This window comes from Hibiscus syriacus, unplaced genomic scaffold (assembly GCF_006381635.1).
Source record: "Hibiscus syriacus cultivar Baekdansim isolate YM2019G1 unplaced genomic scaffold, ASM638163v2 tig00111741_pilon, whole genome shotgun sequence".
In the NCBI taxonomy this organism is placed as follows: domain Eukaryota; kingdom Viridiplantae; phylum Streptophyta; class Magnoliopsida; order Malvales; family Malvaceae; genus Hibiscus; species Hibiscus syriacus.
Window position 1 is genome coordinate 1,453,764 of NW_024063166.1, and position 4,567 is coordinate 1,458,330.

Genomic DNA, 4,567 nt, shown 5'->3' on the forward strand with positions numbered 1-4,567 from the left:
TCGACTGACAAAATGTATAACCAGTTAAGCAAATCCCACATCAAATCATGGAGGGATTTAGCTCAAGTATGTTTAGAGAAGTATCGCCACGTCACTGACCTAGTACCAAAATATTGAGAAACGACACTGTGAAACCTTTAGACAATATGCCCAAAGGTGCCGTCATGTGGCAGCCCAGGTGCAGCCCCCATTATTGGAAATTGAGGCTATAATTATTTTTGTAAATACCCTGAAAGCACCATATCTAGGCATCTGTTAGGAAATTCTACTAAGAACTTTACCGACCTGGTCATTTCCGGAGACATGATTGAGAATGCCATTGAGAATGGCAATATTGAAGTAGGAGAAGGGTCGAAGAAGCCCTATTTTAAAAAAAAGGAAAATGAGGTAAATCACGCTAACAATTATCACAAAAACTGCACGGCTACTGCAACGATCACCCAACCCAGGGCAGAGAAAATAAATGGCCATGAAAACAGAGGGCCTAGAAGGGAGATTACAAGATCAACTTTCTCACCTATGTCAGTGTCGTATTCATAGATATATGCATCGCTCTTGAAAGTAGATTTAATAATCCCCTATAAGTTAACTCCTCTAAAACCACTTTACCCTCATTGATATGATTCCAATGCCCACTGTGAGTACCATGCAGGGATTACCGGGCATGGCATTGAGAACTGTTTGACTTTCAAGAAGGTTGTACAAAATCTCATCAACACAGGATACTTGGAGTTCAAGACACCAGCTGCGAACGCTCACCCCTGTCTAATAATGGGGGCAAAGAATCAATATGATTGATTAAAAGGAGATTAGGAGGACAAAGAGATATATATTTGAAGTCAAATCTTATCTTAGTTGGGTGTTCAGGCAGCTATGCATATCAGGAATGATCAGAGGTAATCCCGAGATGAAACCAATAGGCATGAAACATACTGTGAATATCACCAAAAGAAGGACCACAACATCCAGAGTTGCCATAAATTTTGAGGATTAATTTAGAACATGATGAACAATGGGGAAGTGGATTACTTCAATAAAGAGGACAACCCATGAGAGATAGACGTTTGTATGACTGATGGCTCTAACAAGAGGTCGGGGATGAGGAAGCCAGTGGTCATCACATTTAGACCAAGAAACGAAAGCTCGTCATTAACAACTCTTAAAGTTATGATTACAACTCCATCTCCTTTCCCATTCAAGGACACACAACAGGCTCGTTGGAGTTACACAACTAGTGTATATATACTAGAGGGGCCAAAAACTTCTGAAGAGATAAGCGAGGAAAACAAGTCAATCTCAGAAGAAGTAAGTGAGGTTGGCCACTTCACAAGGAGTGGAAGATGTTATTCACCTGAAACGTCGACTGAAACAAACAAAGAAAAAGCAAAGGAAATCGTAGTACGAAACATTTTCAATAAAGAACCTCCACCGATCATTAACGAGTCAGTGCCTGAAGCTCAGAGTCACAAATTCTTGAGGTTTATAAAGTTCAATGAATAAAGCATAATGGACCAGTTTCACAAGTAGCATGCCAAAATTTTAATATTGGATTTGTTGATAAACTCAAAAGTATATCTGAGCACCTTGCTAAAAGTACTAAATAGACGTTCGTCCCTTAGGATATCTCGATACATAAATTGGACCGAATCGTGTTACACATAAGTGTGGATAACTACATCACTTTCACTGATGATGAGATCTCGGAAGGAGGAATAGGATCTATCAAGGCTTTAAATATCATGGCATACTACCACTGTCATGTCTTACCGAGGGTTCTGATAGATAATGGGTCTACATTAAATGTAATGCCTTTGGCTACACTATAAATGATACCCGTAGATAGTTCACACATGAGAGCTTTTCATAACATCGTCAGAGCGTTCGATGGAACCCATAATGAAATAATAGGGAGGATGAAAATACCCTTATTAATATGGCTTGCCATTTACAACATTGGTTTCGTGGTAATGGATATTCACCCAACATATAACTGCTTACTAGGGAGACCATGGATCCACGTTGCAGGGGTAGTCTTTTTCATTTCTACAACAGAAGCTGAAATTTGCAATTCATGAAAGGTTGGTCAGCATCGGAGCTGAACAAGAAATCATTGCTTCTATAACATCTGATACCCCATACATTGACGTCAATGAAGACGCCTTAGAATACTCCTTCAAGGCCATAGAGCTTATTAACGCGAAATATGTGACCGGAGGAAGTAGGATTTCGTGCCTATACTGTCAAATTGTACTAAGATGACGGTTAGGAAAACCCTGGGAATAGGAGAGTTGACTGAAAAAGGAATGGGAAGAGATCTATAATGGCTACTACGGCCCATAACTTTTGATTTGAAGAGATACCATTTTGGCCTCGGGTTTAAGCCCACGTTCTAGAATATTGGCCAATAGTTTAAGAAAAGGGCTAAAGCAAGGAAAGCCAGACTGAGAGGAGAGGACATCCCCGGAGTACGCATGACATTGTCTCCTCTGAAGAACTCTTTCAAATTTAGTGGAGTATGCGACGTAAACCCGTATCTTGCCAGTGTCATCGAGATCGAGAGGCTGACAAAAGAAAAAGAGTGGATAGGAGAAGCTCTGAAAGGGCTATAAATCAACATGACTACCATGAGCAACCAACCTAAAAGTTTCTAACTGGAATCTGTCCTTGCTTCCCTGGTGAAAAGCTCGACAATTGGATGAGTGAAAACCTCCTCGTACTTTTTAGGGTCAATCCAAAGTAATGCCCATAAATAATTTGTATTAACATCCTAAAAGTATCTATGGAACTTTTTGTAAAACTCATTGAATATCAAGTCAATAAATGAAAGATATTTTTCTTCTCAAATGGTAATCACTTTCATTCTTTACATTTTTTTATTATGTTCTTTACATCATATTATTCATTCTTTATTCTTTATTCTTTACATTCTAATATATCCAAGCCAAATTTTATGCACATGTCATAATAATACTAGCATAAATGTTATTGAGGCCAGTTACAAAATCGATTTCGAATGACCATTGTGTATGGAAGAAGTCAATGAGTGCGAAGATGAAGAAGACTGTGAAGTCCCTAGTGAGCTATTTTGATTGGTGGAAATAGATGAAAAACATATTATACCCCACAAGGAAGAAACATAGCTCATGAATTTGGGAACAATGGAAGTATAGAGAGAAGTAAAAATTGGCACTACTCTATCCGCAAAAATAAGGCTAGATTTGATAAGTTTTCTCGAAGAGTTTAAAGGCGTCTTCGCATGGTCGTATCAAGATAAGGCTGGACTAAACACTTATATAGTAGTCCACACATTTCCCATTAAACTAGAATGCAAGCCAGTTCAAAAAAAGCTTAGAAGAATGAAACTAGAGATATTATTAAAGATTAAGGAGGAATTAACAAAATAGATCAATACAGGTTTCCTTCAGGAGGCCAAATATCCTAAACAGGTAGCTAATATAGTTTCGGTACCTAAGAAGGATGGGAAGGTCCGCATTTGCGTATATTATCGAGACCTTAATAGTGCTAGCCCGAAGGACAATTGTCCCTTGCCTCATATAGACACCTTGGTAGACAATACTGTGGAGCACTCTTGGTTTTCGTTCATGGATGACTTTTAAGGGTGTAATCAAATCAAAATAAATCTCGAGGACATGGATAAAATGACTTTTATAACTATGTGGTTAACGTTCTGCTACAAAATGATGTCGTTTGGTTTGAAAAATGTTGGGCCCACCTATCAAAGAACCATGGATACTCTCTTTCATGACATGATGCACAAGGAAATTGAAGTATACGTAGATGACATGATTTCTAAGTCTCGAACTGAAGAAGAACATGTATAGAACCTGAGAAAATTGTTCCAAAGATTAAGGAAGTATCAATTAAATCTTAATTCAGCAAAATGCACGTTCGCAATAAAATCATGGAAACTACTAGGCTTTGTGGTGAGAAAAAAAGGGATCAAGATCGATGCAGATAAGGTCAAGGCAATTCAAGACCTTTCAGCACGTCGCACACAGAAAAACGTTTAAGGGTTCTTGAAAAGACTAAATTATATATCGTGATTCATTTATCAACAGACTGATAAGTGCGATCTGATGTTAAAATTGCTCAAAAAGAATAATCTTGAGGTATGGAATAGAAAATACAATGAAACTTTGGAAATTGTCACGAAATACATATCCAATGCTCTCATACTAGTAGCACCAATACCTGGCATTCCACTAATTCTCTACTTAATGGTTTTTGAGAATTCAATGAGCTACGTACTAGGGCAACATGATGAGTTGGGAAAAAAGAAAAGAGCCATTTATTACTTGAGCAAGAAATTTACCGGTTGCGAGACTCAATACCCACTAATTCAAAAGTTGTGTTATGCCTTAGTTTGACTACCCGGAGGCTCATGTAGTACATGTTATACCATACCACATGGTTGATATCGAGGATGGATCCATTAAAATATTTGATGGAGTCCCCTGCTCTGACTGGTAGGTTCGCTAGATGGCAGATGTTGTTATCCGAGTTTCATATTGTCTATGTGAACCAAAAGATAATAAAAGAAAGCACC